Raw genomic sequence first — 19,524 nt, forward strand, 5'->3', positions numbered from 1 at the left:
TTTTAAAGTGATGGGCACTTTTGGAAGTGGAATGGAAATTATTGATATTTTCTGAATATCCAACTATCCTAACTGGATCTAAACTTAATCAAAAATCAATGCCATGACTCCATTTTTTTTTCTAGAAAATGGTTCTGTTAGAGATCATTGAGTTATTTTCTATCAAGAGACCATGTCACCCTGGTGTTTCTCAAGAAGCCTTTCTCTGAATTGGCTTAGTAACTTTATCCAAAACATACTGACCAGTATGATTTAGTAATTTGAGACCAGGTATGTGGAATTTATTAAAGATGAAAAAAGATTATTTATTTATGGGCATGTGTAAAGAATTGGCAAAGAAAACAAACACTAGATATGTTTAAGCAAAAATAGTTTTCTCCAATAAAAACTTTTTAAAAAAGATTGTATTTCTTTAAAAAAGATTGCGTTGGCATATTTTTAATCTGACATTTAAATGTGACTATTCCTTAGGTCTTCCAAATTATCTCTCATTCTCCAAAAGAATAAAAATGGGTTCATTTCTCCTTGTTCATCCATGTTTTCTTTTGCATTTTTAAAATTAATTGCAGGAGGAAGATAAAACTGAAATTTCTTGACTGAAGAATTATCTTGACCTGATTTTACCATAATTAAACTATAGGAGAGAGACACAGAATTTTCTCTCAGCTTGATGTCTGCTGTGCTACTTTTCTTTCACGTAGCTAGCAGAGTATTATTTTCTTATTAAATTTTAAATCAATAAAATGAACACCACAAACATTTGACACATCACAGGATCCGAGATGTCTCATTTCGCTTTTAAGAATCAGCATAGGAAGCTAGGACAGTGTTTATTTCTGAGCTTCATGGATCACGAGTTTTAAAAAATTATTGAGACAACTGGTCTCTGCTAGGAGCACGAGTAAGTAATTCCCAAACATTCATTTTTAGAATTTGACAACTATTTTTTTTCCTCATGAGCAAGGCTCCTAGCAAGATTTGGAAACTTGATTCCAAGAGAACTTCTAAAGAAAATGTCATGAGAAACAGTAATTCCTCCAGCACACAAATGTCTTCACTGTTGTGATTTCTTGAGGATTCTAGACATGTTTTTTAACCTGCCAGGTTATACGTGAGGATTCTAAAATGTATTTTGCAGAACTAGTTAGCATATCAGACCCACATTTCAGAAACTAGCTTTTCCAGTAAACAAAAGGCTCATATCCCCCTAGTAAAGTATAATCCTACATTTCTCTAAGCTTTGATGCAATTTTAAAATTTCTTTCCAACAGATTATCACTTTTGACTTGCTAATAGTGGATTGATGCTGGTTTTCTTTCCTTAAAATTCAAAACTAAATGCTTAACCTGAAAAGTGAAAACCAAATTTCTGTAAATTTAAGGTGTAATTTTTAAAGATATAAAAAATATCCATTGCTAATATAGATCTATTACATCTTTTTGTAAGCCCAGAACACTAGATCTTAAAGTTTAAATTTTGAAAATTTTCTGTGCATTACAGTATATATAGAAGTAACTATGCCTTGCAACTGGGCGTCACTATAGTGGTTACCACTTGCTCTATGTATGGCTGTATTGTACCATCATCATCATATCATAAGACAAATTTTCCAAGCACTTGTAGGTGATGCCTTGTGCCAAGTGCAGTAAGTCCAGCATTTCATGTCTTTATTTAGCTCTCACTTTCAGGAAAATCTCATAAAGTCAGTATCTGATCAGTGATGTCTAATGTGAAGGTGGTTCCTGATAGGACGATTTCACCTAAAAATATTAGTCAACATATTTAATGTCCCTATTTGAATTAATGGGGAAAAAAAAAAACTCTTAACAAATTTGTACCCTTGTTTTTTCCAGTGCACAGTAGAAAAGGAGATATTGGTGAGGGAGGGGTTGAGAAGGAGGATAAGGATAATTGCATTGGGAGAAATAGGCAAGTAGTCTCATTTAGATTGGAGGGAATGCAATTATTCTCAAATAAGACACTTATTTTCATTATAATTTTCCCTTTACATGTAGAGGAATGCAATTTATTGTGGATGCTATTTTCAATGAGCATTCAACAATTGTACTACTCTAATAATTCAAGCACACACAAAACTGAGTACTCTGAGGCCTGTATTAGAACTGCCATATATTTCCCTCACAATGAGAAGTTATTTCTTTAGAAAGGAAATACTCCAAGGTTAGAGATATTTTCTTGAAGTGGTGCATTTCAATTTTGATTCTGTTGGGTAACTTTAAGAGAAAGACAACACCTGGTAAACATGCAAACTTCATTTTTTCTTTCATGTCCTTTGATACCATTCCACACTTCCAGGAATTAATTTATGTTTTTATATTCTTTCACAGATGAAATAATTTTAAGTTGAGCTTAATTTTAACCCTGCTGCCAAAAAATAGAGCTTTTAATCCCCCAAACTCAACATTTTAAAAATGCTGATTTCATGTTTCTTAGGTACTTAAGAAGTGGTAATTTGCAGATAGAATTTTGTTACCTAGGATAGTTTTTTGGTTACTAAAATTTCCTGATGTTAATCTCAGTACAAATAATTTTCTAAGAATCCTTTTTTTTTTCTTCTTCCCTGTTTCATTTTTATCGACTATTTTGTCTCATAATAATACTCCATAAATATCCTTGGATAAATGGTGCCTTGTAAATGCAAATATGATTTAATGAAATTCTACCAAATGAGGTGAGTGAACACTCATTATTTTGTATGTCCTGGAAGAGGATCATTTCCAGAAGTAAGTTGTGCGTGATATGAGTTCATGCACTCTGTCCTCTCATGCATTCCCCATTTCAACTTTCCACCAGGAACGTTTTCTGAGAAGTCGAACTTTGCCAGGCCCTTTCAACATATTCCCTGGTTGCTCAGATGATAAAGAATCTGCCTGCAATGCAGGAGACTCAGGTTTGATCCCTGGGTCAGAAAGATTCCCTGGAGAAGAGAATGGCTACCCACTCCAGTATTCTTGCCTAGAGAATCCCAAGGACAGAGGAGTCTGGCAGGCTACAGTCTATGGGGTCGCAAAGAGTCAGACATGACTGAGCGGCTAACAGTTTCACTTTTTCAATATATAACTTGATTTTCATGTCCTTTGGCTAGAAAACAGTCTTGTTTTCAACTTTCAAAGAGTTCAGAGTAAATATAAAGTTGTATGCTTCCAAAGCAGAATATCCTGTCCTGTATGAGAATCTAAACTACCTGGTCATGAGGAAGGGGTTTTTCCTTTGTAAAAGTTTCAAATGGAGCAGTCACATTTATGTAAATTATGCAATGCAATAAGATTTTTTTTTAATGCCACCTACAGAAGAGAAGGAAAAAGAAAAGCTGTTCCTTTAAGACAGAGATCTTTTGGGGCAGTCCTCACCCATTCAAAAGAATGTAGGTGTGGAGAATTAAAGACTGTTTCACCTGGAAAATTAGAGGAACTAAATCCTTAAATTGTAGGAGCAAATTATATAATGTTATTTTTTCGATCACAAAAAAATAAGCAAGTCAGAAAGTAATGTAAACTATTCAGTAGAAACTGGTTTATGTTTGTAACGCGTCTATTAATTCTCCTAAAAGTATCACCTATTTGTTAAATCAATTGAACTAGTCCCGAGATGCATTAACTTAAAGGGAACACTGGATGTCACAATAATTTTAAAAGGTTCATTTTTCCATAAACTAAAGTTATTTAACTTTATGATTTCTCATAGAGAGAAACTTTTAAAATCAGCTGAATTTGCCTACATGCAAACAGTTTTGAGGATAAAAATGGTTATTTAAAAACAAGGGAAATTTGGTCTGCTTGCAGAGAAGCAAGTGTAGCATATTTTTTTCCTTCTTCTAATCTTTCCACAGGTCATCAATCATGAATTTTCCCTGGTATGTTGCCAAAGCAGGGAGTGAAATGTGCAGCTGTGGGTCTACCAATAGGAGAGGTTTCCCGTACCTGCACATTTTAATAAGTCATCTAAACACAGCCAGAAGGAAACCCAAACTTTGTTTTTTTACCTCATCTGTGATTGTAGCTGACATCAGAGTGTTTTGGTTGAATGTATTATTCACTTCAAATAAGACTCCTGCATGTTAAAAATGAGAAGACATAGTTTAAAATTAATAATGTTAATCAGTTTATAAATTAACAAAATCAATTATATATTCTGGATATTGCTGTAAGTTTAATTTTTCATCCTTCTTTTAAAAAATATCTCAGTCCTATTAACTTTATGGCTTTACCTAGTACTTTTTCTGTGTTTCGATGTTTCTCCTCTTCATATCTGGCATTTATAATTACAAATTAGTTCCTCAAAGCAATATGACTGGCAGGTAATGTGATATACATTTCCATATTTCCAGATAATAAAAAATTAGGATATTTATCTAATTTTCATGAAAAAAAATGTGCTACAGAGAAAGACAAGACTTAGAAGCAACGAGTTTCTAATTAATTTGTTGAATCATTCTCCACTACTGTTTCTGAAAAGGGTCCAAGGTTTCAGAGCTTATGCTACAGTTTTCCACTAAAAATGTGATGGCATATTCATATTTTGCCTTCAAGAGGCTGATGCACTTTCAAAAGGGGAAAGTGGAAAATTTAAGCATGTTTGGTTTAACTCAGAAAAATTACTGAACATCTATAATATGATAGTGTTATCCTAGGCACAGTGGATCACAAAGGTGATCAAGACATGGTCCTGCACCTTAAGGAGCTATAACAGAAAATAAACACAGGGAAAAAAACATCCAGGAGCATATGGGAAATGTCATAATGAAAAGGGAAGATGCTGCAAATCTGAGAAGACTGCCTGAAAGAAAGAACACTTAAGATGAGTCCAATATTATTGGTCTACTGAAATCTGTGAGATGTTGTGGGATGGTCTTGAGAGGTTGACAGATGGGAGCTAGGTCTTGAGAGGAAGAAGCATGGATTTTCTCTCATGCCTGAGAAGAGCTTTAAGCAGCAGATGTAGATTGTTTTCCAATTCATTCTAGAGTCAGTGTAGGCTGAGGTAAGAGGACAGTTATGAGGCAATGTACACACTACTATATATAAAATAGATAACCAACAAGGACCTATTGTATAGCCCAGGGACTGCTGCCTGTAATAACCTAAATGGGAAAGGATTTGAAAAAGAATAGAAACATGTAAACATACAACTGAATCACTTTGCTGTAAACCTGAAATTAACACAACATTGTAAATCAGCTATGTTCTCACATAAAGTAAAAATTTTAAACAGTTGAGTGAGATGATTCTAAAGTGTGATCTGCAGACAGCAGTGTGTGTATAACCTGGGAGCAAAATCCTCTACTTCCACCCAGACCCTAGTGCATCATAATCTGTTTGGTCTGGATCCCCTGGTTATTCACGTGCTCCTTGAAGTTTAAGAAGCCCTGATCCACACTGGATGGGATGAGGTGCTGGGTTTGAGAGCTATTGAGTAGGAGGAGCCTAAAGCTGAAGAAGTGAGAGGCACTGTGAGGATCTTGCACACCTTCCGCTAGAGGCTAACACATTCATGAACCATAAGCATGAAAGTCCATCATCTGACTTGTGTTTAAGGGCTGGAGAAACTAACACACATCACAAAGCAAATGCACAGTGAAGAATGTTCCCTGATGGCTCAGCAAGTAAAGAATCTGCCTGCAATGCAGGGGATGCAGGAGATGGGAGTTTAATCCCTGGATCGGGAAGATCCCCTAGAGGAGGAAGGAAATGGCAATCCATTCCAGGATTCTTGCCTGAAAAATCCCCTGGACAGTGGAGCCTGGTGGGCTACAGTCCAAAGGGTCTCAAAGGATCGGGCAAGACTGAGCTCTATATCTCCATTAAGGTTATTGTTTCTTTCTGATGAATTGACTATTTCATCACTGTGCAATGTCCATCTTTGTCCAAACAAGATGTGAGCTAACTGGGAAATTCAAAGGGAAATGTCCATCAAGAGTTTTGATTTACATATGTGTAGATCCGAGGAAAGATCAGGGTAGAGCTAAAGATGTGGGAGCCACCAGTCTATTTCTGGTTGTTAAAATCATGATAGCGGGATGTGATCACAGCGGGGGTGGGGTGGGGACTGCATTGACTTAGACGAGCATTTGAATGCACAATTCCTGAGTACAACCCTGATTGAAAGAAACTCAGAAAGAGAAGTCAAAGATGCCTGAGAACATCCAGGAGCCCAGGGAAAGAAGTATTTCAAGAGACTGTGTTCAACAAATTCCACTGCAGCAGGGTTCCAAGAAGATTTATGTCTCTGGGATTTGGCAATCGTTTTAGTTCGAAAGCTGGAATATTAATTTCTTAAGGAGACTCACATTCACAGTCTTCTGCTAGCTAGCTCATATTACTTTTATAAGTGAAATAGAAATCATTACTGAGTCAGTGTCAAAAATGCAGGCTATGTTGGTGGTTTTATGCAGTATTTAATTTTCCTTTTGACATTGAAAATATATCAGGTTTCAGTGGGACTCCCTAAGATGACACCTGAAGATCCAGGTGCGATGGAGCACCGGTAGCCCTAAAATCCCTTTGGGAGTGAGTCACACTCTGAAGGTTAATTTCCTGGCAGATTAGCTTGGCAGCACAGGATTACTTGTAGGTAGTGTGATCCCAAGTGTGTGATTTGAAGCCGGGCATCTCTATGGTCAAAACCCATTTATGACAATTACTAGTATGTTATTGTTTTCCCAGTGTCATTTTGCCCATCTAGAAAATGGGATGAATAATGCCTATGAAATCACTGAATTATGTAAGAGAACTCCTGCAGTTTGGCAGCCTCGATCATTCCCTCCTTCCCACCCCTACAGAATCACATTTATTTTGTGACTATTACCAAAAGGTAGGTATAATTTAAAAAGTTGCTTATCTCACCTTGACGTTATTTAGAAAATTATAATTTGGATGATTAACAGGGCCAGTATAGTATCTGTAATTGGAGTATTTGTAATATCAGAAAAATTACAAATATTAAGGATTTAGAGACCTGCATGGAAATTTCAGGTCCCTAATTGAGTGAGCAAGTCATTTTTCTAAAATATATATAGCACACTCATTGTAGCTCAGTTCTTTGGTAGGAAAAGCAAAATGTAAATTCCATGATGGAAGGTAAATTCCATGTTACTATTGATTTGGTTGTTTAAATTCATTGCCATAACTTAGGATATAGTAAGAACACTCAAATATTTGCATTTACCTAGGTATATAAGCATTTTAGATTTTTGTTGTACATCCAAATTATGGTAGACTTCAATTTTATTGTATATAAAATGGTATCTAGGGTATTTTTCTGCTCTAAGACAACAGTTATGGATAGAATACAAGATATAGACAACTGTATATATAAATCAGAACATGAACAATTACACTGTCCACACAGTTCATATAACTTTTTATTAAGTTTTGGAGACTGGGTTGCTATAAATAGTCCATGTAGAGAATATTCAGCATATATTTTTGTGTACCTACTCTGTGCTAAGTGCTGAGAACTGGTAAACAAAGTTGATGTAGGCTTTGCCCTCACATGACCTACAGCTCACCTTCTCTTCTATTTCCCCGCACCCAATGGCATTAACTGTGACATGGCTGGCCAGGAGTTCACCTGTAGTTTATATTAATAGCCATGGTACAGAATGAATTAAACTGATCTATAGTTAGAGTCAGTCCCATTCCACTGAATGTTACCAAAAGACCATGGTTTGCAAAAGATGAATCAATACTAGAATAATTTCTTCCTTACCACTGCAGTTGTTTGAGATAAACAAAACAGATGATAGTCTACCATTGTAGCAATCAGCAAGCTGACCAAGTAGGGAGAAAGTATGCAGGCAAGCCGAGTTGGAAAAAGAGAAAGAAATAAAACCACACAGAGGTAGAATCACAAGGGCGGTAAAAGAACAAGGATGACATAAGTCACGCTGACAGCCTGCTTGGACTGAGCCCGATGCAGAAGAATGTCTTTGCAAGCCATGGGCTTAAATCCCATGGGCTGTTGCTGAATGTTTAGTTGTATTTCCTGGTGTCTGGTGATAACCCCTTCCGTACATCCCAGGAAGATATTCATCACCATGTATATAAGCCTTTCCATAACTTATCAGCCCCCCTTTATTATGTAGACAGTTTTATTTCACATATGTTTAGAAATACCATCTAGCTATTCCTACTGGTTGTGTTACTATTTATTTAATTTTGTTACACAGTGATGAATTTTAAAGTGTTTTTTAGAACTTTTGGTTAATTTTGCAAAGCAATTCCATTTTTAAATTTCTATATGTTTTCCATTTTTGCAGTAATGATGATTGAGTATCATTTAATTTCTCTAGATTTTCCCCTAAAAATGCTATCAGTAATTCTTTAACCTGAGAAATTAAGATTAATATTACTCCTGTTTTTGATATACTAACATGTGTGTGCATTTGTAATTTATCTTTACTAAGTTGCAGTTTTTCAACTATTTTGCCTGAAAAGACACTGTTTTGGCAGATGTTTATATACAAAAATAAAGTCACATTTCTCTGAAGCATTAGCACTTTTTGAGCAAAACTCAAAATGTTTTTATATGTATGGTTTAAAAAGTGATGTAGTGAAGGTGCCTATTTGTATGCATAGCTGCTAATTAATGTTTCCTTAGACTGAGAATAATACATAAATGTGTACATATTGACATGTATTTCGTATAGGCAAACCTGTGTAAATAAATCTATTTAGCCATATGTTAAACAGTTAATACATATCATCTCCTAAATACTAAATAGTAAAAAGGGAAACCCAAAATGCCTTGTAACCTGTTTACAAAATATTCAAAGGATCTCAAATCATTGGTTCTTCCAGGATCCTTAAACCTGAGTGTCAGATGGATTCCCATCTTTTACAGGACCTTATATCCATGTTGTCTTCACAGAACTTCTACTAACCATTGTAAAGTCTGCAAGGTTTAGAAAAACAAATTTTCCTGTCTTGCAGAGTCTTTTAAAAAGGAAACTTTTAAACATACAAAGTAAAAATCACAAAGATGAGCATATTTTCTAATAAAAATCCAAGAACTTGATTTTGAATCAAGTTTTATTTGATTTGAAAACAAACCTTTCTCCTGATTTTACAACAACTTATTTAACTTAAAAAATAAAAGGAAATTGTCTTTAATGATCCTCTCATCACTTAAAAAGAATGTGGAATTCAAATTTCATCTTGGATTGATCCCATACTATTTCTATATGAGGGAGGTCTCCATTGCCGTGGCTTAAGAAAGCTCTGTACACTGATTAATATTAATACTTTAATTACTAGTGATCAGAATGCTGAAAATGAAAATAGATTTTTGTTGTTCTTGTTAATGCGACCGTTTTATTTCCGAATACGAACAAGGAAGGGTTATCCACATTGCTTAAGAAAGATGTTGTAATGTTAACAGGCAACAACAACAAAAATAAGCAGAACTACTCAAATTCTTTTTTCCCAAGTTTTCTATCAGGGAGCATGATCTTGAAAACTGGAAAAGTTAGAACAAACATCGTTAAGAGGGAATTGAACACCAGGATAGATGAGGAGATAGTAGAAAGTACCTAACCCTTCAAATGAGTTCCAGTCTCCTTATGAATAACATGCCATGGTGCTGAAAGAACTTGCAGATGTGATGATGAAACCAGTGTCAGTAATATTTAAGAAATTATGGACAACAGAAGAGGTGCCAAAAGACTGTAGACATGAAAATGTTCCAGTGCTCTAATAGGGGCAAAAGCAAATTGCATCAACTCCATGTTGGAAAACTTGTCAGCTCCCAGTCAAATTTGAGATCAGGTTATCAAATAGATGGCTTATAAGTAAGTAAAATAAAAATGCAGTAATTACTGGAAGTCTTCATGGGTAACCTAAAAACAAAACATTGCCCAACACCTCATTTCTGAATTTCATCACAAATCACTAAAATGATTATCAAAAACCATAATTTAAACCAAAGCAGTAGGGTGTTTTAAAAAGGTGATAAAATTATTTACTGTTTCAGGAGAGATAAAAATGTATATATCAAGAGCTGTCTGAAAAGTACTTGTGGTTTTTAACTGCCAACATACTGTGTTAGGCCACTGGGTAACAGACAGCGATGCTAAAATAGTGACAACATGACAGGGTCTATTAATGTTAGTTGAAGAAAAACAGTATTACCATTGCATCTACAGCTAGTCAGAACTCATCGTGGCACTTCTGTTTCTGGTTTTGGTGGCACCAACATTCGGAGGATATTGCCAAAGTTAAGCCGGTCCAAACAAGAGTGAAAAGGCGGATGAGGGGTACCCCCATCCTAATGGCAAACCACTGAAGGACTTCAAAAGATTGAAAGAGTCCTTTTCAAAGATGTTAAGTAGAAGGACGCAGTCATGAATAGATTGTTTTGAGCAGATCCAGAGTCCGTAGGCAGGAACAATTGGTGGATGTTGCAGGAAACCAGGGAAGAGGTTTCTTTCAATTAGAAATACCAAAAACTGAATCCGCCTATCTTATGAGGCAATCATTTTCCTGTCTCTCTTTGGGAGTGTTTAGGGAGAGACTGAATAGAACAAAGGGATTTCTACATTGCTTGGGCAATTGGTCAAGTTTTTAGATTCCTTTCAATTCTGTGATTATTTGATTCTAAGTATTTCTAACTCCCACTTAGTATTCTCTGGGTACAAGAAAAAAAAAAGTAAAAGAAAGAAACAGAGACAAAATATCGTGTGTGTGCATTTGTGCCCAGTCGTGTCTGACTCTTTGTGAACCCATGGACTGTAGCCCGTCAGGCCCCTCTGTCCATGGGATTTCCCAGGAATAATATTGAATGGGTTGCCATTTCCTACTCCAGGGGATTTTCTCAATCCAGGGATTGAACCCACGTCTCTTGCGTCTCCTATATTGACAGCTGGATTCCTTACCACCGTGCCTCCCTGGAAGCTCACAAAATATCTTAAACACTCTCTAAATATTTAGAAAAAGTTGATTGAATATAGTAGTGTTTTATTACCGTGAAGAAATGCACTCAGATGTCATCATACAAGATACCCCAGAAAAAGCTTTATTTTAGCTTTCTTCTTTGATATAGGCACAATATTTATATCATCTTAACAATTAATATATATTTTGCTATTTTATCTGACTTGTTGTTAGAAAAGAAACATGTTTAAGTTGTATACTTATACAAACTCAACATGATCTTCTTTTTACTGATTTAATTAAATATAGATAGCAAGACTGAAATGAGCAACTGGTTGATGATTCTCAGAACTTTTTGCGCTAAAAATTTACAACTGAGAAAGTAAAGACTTCCAACCAAAGAAGAGCAGTTGTAGCCACAGCCCTAGTTTGCTAATGTGAAAAATACTACCGTGATTATTCTGTTTCCCTGAGCTACTCCAATTCAACCTACATAGTAAGATATGTCTGCACAAGTGGCATACCTATACAATTTTTGGATTCCTAACTCAGGAAATTTGCATGTGGGTTAAAGATAAAATCTTTGAAATGTATATTCTAATCAATGAACCATATGCAAGAAAAGAAACAGTCTCTAAATTGGAGCACTTTGTTGAAAAATAATAGTACCTTAGCACACATTTCAGAGAGAATGGGAAGTTTTAAGCTATAGAGAAAAGTTAATTTACAAGTTAGAAATATATGAAGGGTCTCCTTCAAAATCAGAGAAAACAGTTTTATTGTCTTAGAGATCTTGCTCACTGCATCATAAATATTTCATAGACTTAACTCTGGACTGATAACATCAAGGAATATTTTTGAACATATGCAAAACATAAGCAATTTAGCTAACATGACTTTACATATTCATTATATAAATTTCAGTGCTTGCTCAAGTTGAGGAAAATTAATTTAATCATCGTAACGAGTGCTTATAGAAGAATTACACTATTGGCAAAAGTTACTATATGGAGTTGGATTTTAAAAATAATGTTGTACAGCAAACCTCACATATAATATATCGCATTATAACAAGAACTCACATATGCCAAAAGGCAAACTAACCCATGCATTCACTCATTCCAATCCCCAAGTCTATAAGAACTATGTACAAAAAAGAAAAAAAGAATCTTGATGTATCTCTTTAGCCTTTGTTTTAGATATGACTCCTAAATGCTATATCCAAACATTGTAAATGATTTCATGGTATTTCAAAAATGAGAAGAGGAAACAGTGTCAGACTTTAGTTTTTTGGGCTCCAAAATCACTGCAGATGGTGACTGCAACCATGAAATTAAAAGACTCTTACTCCTTGAAAGGAAAGTTATGACCAACCTAGATAGCATATTCAAAAGCAAAGACATTACTTTGCCAACAAAGGTCCTTCTAGTCAAGGCTATGGTTTTTCCTGTGGTCACGTATGGATGTGAGAGTTGGACTGAAGAAAGCTGAGTGCCAAAGAACTGATGCTTTTGAACTGTGTTGTTGGAGAAGACTCTTGAGAGTCCCTTGGACTGCAAGGAGATCCAATCAGTTCGTTCTAAAGGAGATCAGTCCTGGGTGTTCATTGGAAGGACTGACGCTGAAGCTGAAACTCCAATACTTTGGCCACCTCATGTGAAGAGTTGACTTATTGGAAAAGACTCTGATGCTGGGAGGGATTGGGGGCAGGAGGAGAAGGGGACGACAGAGGATGAGATGGCTGGATGGCATCTCCGACTCGATGGATGTGAGTTTGAGTGAACTCTGGGAGTTGGTGATGGACAGGGAGGCCTGGCGTGCTGCAATTCATGGGGTTGCAAGGAGTTGGACACGACTGAGAGACTGAACTGAGCTGAACTGAACTGTATTTTATAATTAAAGTAAGCAGATATGAACAGAAAACAAAAATCTTAAGGTTTAGAAACTTAGAAAAAGAGAATAAAAATATAAGAATAAGTTAGTTTAGGAAAAACATAGCATTGCTCAGAAGAATGTGAAATGAGATGAAGTATTTATATTTCAGAAAAGCATTAATTTTCCTTCCTAAATAACACTCACTGAAATAATTAAGCATCAAGAAAAAATATATGAAAGAAAAAGACCCAAAATATGAAAAAAAAAAACCTGCTCAGAGTATATTTTGTTATATAAAGGTAGTTAGAGGGGATTACACATATATTTTCCTTTAGCTTCTTAAAGACAAGAAGGGCACCTATATTAATGGAGTTTGCAGTTGAATGCCAACATTATATTAAATTGTCAACACTAAGAAATATGTTAAAAGATGAGTGTTCCTAAAGAACTGGAGATGGTTACAGAAATAATGATATAAATTAAGCAAATATAAAGCAAAATGTCTGTGGAAAATCCCTGCAAATGTACTATTCTGTGGTGAACCTGAAAGATATTTAAGAATTGTCATAGATCATTGGTTCCCTTCCTTGGGTCGTGACCCAGATTAACGTTGCTGAGGGTCTACAGAAGGGTCAGGAAGGATCCTCAGGGGGAAAATATGTTCCCTGACCTCCTGGATAAACACAGAATGCCACAGGGGAAGGAGGTGTAGTTTGGTTTTCTCTCTGCCCCTCCCCCGCTGTTCCCTCCACCCAAGGAAAAAGGAAATAGCAGGGAGGAAAAATAGGGTGCTGAGCAGTCTCTCTCTGGGCCACAGCATCGGAGCCAGCAACCAGTATTTACAGATCAACATCACACAAATACCTTTCTCTCTCCACTGACTGTCATCCACAACCCTCACTGCCTACCCGGGACTCAGAGAAGCCAATGACCTCCATGTTTTATTGCAATGATCTCTCTTATATATTAATTTCAAAAAAGCAAATAGGTGGAATTCTTCTAGTAACTTTTTTAGTCTGGCCAATGAAACTGTTCAGTTCAGTTCAGTTCAGTCGCTCATTGTGTCAGACTCTTTGCGACCCCATGAATCGCAGCACACCAGGCCTCCCTGTCCATCACCAACTCCCGGAGTTCACTCAAACTCATGTCCATCGAGTCGGTGATGCCATCCAGCCATCTCATCCTCTGTCGTCCCCTTCTTAGGAAGACTCATTTACGGCTTCTTAAGAGAAAATTGAGAAGCTAGGTAATAGATGATAGACACTGAGCAGAAAGAGTTGGTTCACAAAGAAATATACTGAGGTCCAAAAAGGAAGCAGCGTGTGTGTGTGTGTGTTTCTTTTTGGGATTCAAATAAGGAAATTTGGAGCAATTTTGATTTTTCTGAATGAGAGCCCCAAACAGCTAAAGTAGTGAAGACACTCCAAGGATATGTTAGAGGAGCAAAAGAACATGTCAGTTAAGCTGCAGAAAGAGGAGCCTGCAAAAAAATGAGTGTGGCAAGCAGTTCAGGTTACTGGTAAGAATGACCTTGTAACTAACACTTAAAATTTAGCTTGACTGTATGGAGAGCTTTTCCCAAAAGTTGAGCATCTAGACATCTAAGCTTGGATATAGGCTTTTAAAATGATAGATGGTATATTCATTTCTTCGTAAGTTGAAGCTTAGTACTACACTTTCAGAAGTCAACTGCATAATCAGTTGCTATTCCTCTAGTGGCTAAGACTCTGTTCCATCAACATTAAAGGGAGAGATCATTTCAACCTGATCATTTTCAGTTCAGAAACTTCATTTTGGGTGCACACTCCGACCTGTATACCATCTCAGGGACTTGCACACTGTCATCAGGGTTGCACTGTTCGACATCCTTTTCCTAGAACAATAAAGCCCTCCATACCTTTTCAACTTGTCACGTTTTCACTGCATTATAGAATCTAAGCAAGCTTTGAAGATGAAAAAGATTGTACACAATGCTTAAGTGTTACTATTATTATGATGATGATGATACAGTCTACAAGATGTACAAGGGCATTTTGGAATGAATGCATTATGAGTCACAAAGTTGCAACTGAAGACAGCTGTTTGATTGCTACTTGAGAGAGTGGAGTTGAACAAGCCTGAATATGGATGATCTCATTTGGCTTTATAAAACTAAACAGAGCACAGGCAGTTAGTTGGATAATATATCTCCAAGGGAAAGAAGAGTTAGTGTAATTCATCTCTCTGCTGTAGTATATATCATGCTCTTGCTTATAAATGCCAGATAGGATTTCTGTTTCCAAAAGGTCAGATTATCTTTAGCATGGTGACCTCACTCTTTGGTCACAACACATAAGCTTGTATTTTATTATTATTTTTTAACTTTGGTTATATTTTTAATTTTCTTGTTTTCATTTATTTCTTTCCACTCTTTTATCATTCTTATATTATTGATTTTTTAAATCATTTTCTCCTCCCATGAGAACGAAAAAAAAATTACTTAGAATATTGGCTAGTATTTATGAGCTCCCTTGCTACTGTAGAGTATGGAAGAAAATATGAATCAGAAATATACAACCCACTTCACAATTCAAGACACAAAGAAATGAAGAGTCAAATAGTTATATACAATTACATAACAAGTAATGTCAAGGCTATCATATGGTCAATTACTAAATGAATCATATAGACCCAAAGGACTAGAGATTTATGCATGGAATTTATCACAATATATTAACTGGGACTAGTAAAGGTTGTAGCAAAGACATAAGTAGCATTAGGAAGACAGGAACAAGAATGTCATTTTACATTGAGGAATGCTATGAGACAACTCATAGATGTGGAAAAGACAAGGTGTTTTTCATGAAATGGTATGGTTGGAATAAAGAGCCGATGGAGAGTTTCTGGGGAAAAAAAATGAGAAGATAGTTGGAGACACATTTAGACAGATGTTGATTCTAGAGTGAGATAAATTTCATTCTGAAAGCCTACGGTATCACATGGTGTAAATATCATGGTGTCACATCTGATTCATTCATTGATCTATAGAAAAGACTGATTTGTAGAGGATGATCTGAAATTTGTGTTAACAAAGATTATGAATTGGCTCTAGGAAGGATTTTCAAGATTCAGTTGGAGAGAGTGTTTTGAATGAGGATTTAAATGAAATGGCCATACGGATGTAGAATGTACACTAAGTTTAACCATCTGTAGGTTAAGTAATATGGGAGTCACTGAAGATTTTGATAAGCAGAATAACTGGACTAAAGGGCTTAAAAATATGTCTCTAATAAATATTTAAATATAGATTACAGAAAGAGGACAATGGAGCAAACTGATGAAGCATGAGATAGAGGTCTTAATAAGGAAAAATGGCTGTAATGAAGGAAAAAATATAAATAAATTACATGATAAAGGAAAAAATCAATACAATTTGATGACTGACTGTTCATATGGGATATGGTTGAGAATGAATCAAAAATGAATACATAGTTTTGAATTTGAGTGACTGAGAGGTTTTGTCTCATAACTTAAAAATGTACTTTTTATTTGCACATGCTTGTCTACCTTGTAAAATCTGGATCTGTGGAATCTGGGTCATTGAGTAAGCAGATTGTCTGTTCTGAGTGAGTAATACTCCAAAATGGAGTGGAAGGAATATGAGGAATATTTGGTTGAAGAAAAGAAAAACATATGCAAGATAGAGGTAATTCATTGTCATTGTTGTTAATATTTGAGTAGCAATGAAAAAAAGAATATGTGATTTTTAGTGGCCTATATTGCATAAGTGAAGGGAGAATGTATTATACTTTCTTAACCAGTATTACAAGGGCTGAATGTGTAAGTTCCTAAAAGGCTGAGACCATATACGCTTTTGATAACAATATAGAAGTGGAAGCTCTTTGGAGATCTCCAAATAAATGTTATCACTGAAAAGGAAAATATTCAATGTTTTTTGTCCAGAAATGGTTCAATGGATTATGTGAAAATAACATCTTTCTTCCTTAGATCACACAGCTCCTAAAAATATAGCCTTTTAAATCAGAAAATTTTCTTACTAGCGTGTGACACTTTGGGTAGTATATAAGCTAATTTAGGCACCAAAATATAGTATTTGGGAAGACTATCAATGAGAAATTGGTTTAAAAGCGCTCACCAAGAAGAGCAGTGAAGCTAATCCTTCTTTTTCAAAATTTATCATGAGGCACTATCGTGAGAACATCCAAGGTAAAAAAGATCAAAATTACTAGTCATATACTATTGTTTTGCTATAGATATATTCAAAGACTTAGTCACATATTCCCATAGTATGCTTGCTGCTAAGTCACTTTAGTCGTGTCCAACTTTGTGCGACCCCACAGACGGCAGCCCACCAGGCTTCCCGTCCCTGGGATTCTCCAGGCAAGAACACTGGAGTGGGTTGCCATTTCCTTCTCCAATGCGTGAAAGTGAAGTTGTTCAGTCATGTCCGACTCTAGCGACCCCATGGACTGCAGCCTTCCAGGCTCCTCAGTCCATGGGATTTTCTAGGCTAAAGTACTGGAGTGGGGAATGTGTTTCATTCAAAAGAATTTATTTTAGGAGGAGTTGTGGAAAAAGCTATTTGTGTCAATTCCTATTTTGGTTTTAATATGCTAACTTTTGAGAGATGTCTTTCAAATCATGAGTACAGAGCCATGCCACACGACATACAGCTTAAAGTCAAATCCTGAAAGAGATCACCTACTTCTCCAAACGCTTGACATATCTATGAATGGCTTGAACTCATATGACATAATATAACCTAGAAATGGATAGAAGAAAATATGATAGCTTAGGAACTAAATTTGGTTCTATTATTTTTTTTTTTAACTAACTGTTTGAATATGAGTAAGTTACTAAATTTCTCTGGATTTTCATGTCCTTAGCTGTAAAGGGGGAGCTTGCCTGGTGGCCCAGTAGTAAAGAATCCACTTGCCAATGCAGAAGACTTGGCTTCCATCCTTGGGGTTGGGGAGATCCCCTGGAGGAGGAAATGGCAATCCGCTCCAGTATTCTTGCTTGGAGAATCCCATGGACAGAGAAGCCTGGTGGCTAGAGTCCATGGGGTTGCAAAAGAGTCAGATACAACATAGTGACTAAACAACAACAAACAGAAGCTGTGAAGGGAAGAGATTAGACCAGATGCTCTCATGGAACCTCATTTTATGAGGTTTTATCCTGTGGAATCTGTGTAGGTGAACAAGTAGGCTGAATAGAAACCCATGAACTTTGATTTTGAATCTTGTCAACACAAAGTTTGGAGCTACCGGCTGACTGCTGCTTTTTTTGTGTTACTACATTCCTTCACTGATTCACAGAAGGAAAAAATATGAGAGGAATAGTAAATATCAACTTGATTATAGAGCTCCAGCGACTCTGGAAGATCAAGGTTAGCCGCTTTAGAAGGTATGAAATTATATAACCCTGCCCAGTTCCTCCAAGTGTCTTCAAAATAGTCTTGGTTCCCATGGGCACTTTCATGCCATTCTGTTAAAGTTATAATCAGTGACTTATTTCTGGACATGATTTGGACAGTACGTACCAGGAGGTAAAATGTGTACACCCTGTCTCCCAGCAATCCCTCTTTTAAGAATCTCACCTAAGAAGATAACCATATGTGTGTGGAAAGTTCTGTTCTGCAGAATGTTCATGACAGTGTGGTTTATAATATGAAAAACTGGGAACATTTAAAAGTTAAGAGGTGAATACTCTAAACAGCCATTAAAGATACGATGTAAATAGAATGGGGAAATATGATTATTTTACCAGGCATAAAGAGGAAATTAAAGACCTACATGCCTAATATACCATTTATGAAAAATTTTGTGTAGATATATATATATATATCTACACACATGTATTTGTTGTTGCTGTTTAGTTACTAAGTCGTGTCGACTCTTTGTGACCCCATGGATTTCAGTGCACCAGGCTTCCCTGGTCTTCATCATCTCCCTGAGTTTGCTCAAACTCATGTCCGTTGAGTCGGTGATGCTATCCTCTATCGTCCCCTTCTCCTCCTACCCTCAATCTCTGTTAGCATCAGGGTCTTTTCCAATGAGTCAGCTCTTTGTATCATGTGGGCAAAGTATTGGCGCTTCAGCATCAGTCCTTCCAATGACTATTAAGGGTTGATTTCCTTTAGGATTGACTAGTTTGATCTCCTTGCAGTCCAAGGGACTCTCGAGAGTCTTCTCCAGCACCACAGTTCAAAAGCATCAATTCTTTGGCTCTCAGCCTTCTTTGTGGACCAACTCTCACATCTGTACATGACTACTGGAAAAACCATAGCTTTGACTATACAGACCTTTATTGGCAAAGTAATGCCTCCACTTTTTAATATGCTGTTTAGATTTATCATAGCTTTCCTTCCAAGGAGCAAGAGTCTTATTATATATATAAATGAATTGGTAGGATTTGAGAATTTTAAAATTCTTTTTTGAAACTTTCCTACAATTTCTTAGAATCAATATGTATCAATATTTCAAAAATAGTAAAAGGAATAAAGAATAATGTTGGCTTCTAATGAGCTGAAAACAGAACCACAGAACACCAGAGTAACAGCTATGCCAGTGGTGAAAAAAAATTTTTTTTGGATCATAGTTAAGTTGTGAAATATTAAAACTGGGAATACCTTTTTTGCTCTTAGAAAAGTCTTCAGTATCAGGGATTACAATGTCTGCAACTGTGCTGAAGTATGTATTACATTATTGTAACTAAAATATTTCCCTTTTTTCCTAGCTTAAAATCTATGAAGTTACAT

Source organism: Bos taurus, chromosome 14, assembly GCF_002263795.3.
Source record: "Bos taurus isolate L1 Dominette 01449 registration number 42190680 breed Hereford chromosome 14, ARS-UCD2.0, whole genome shotgun sequence".
NCBI classification, from domain to species: Eukaryota; Metazoa; Chordata; class Mammalia; order Artiodactyla; family Bovidae; genus Bos; species Bos taurus.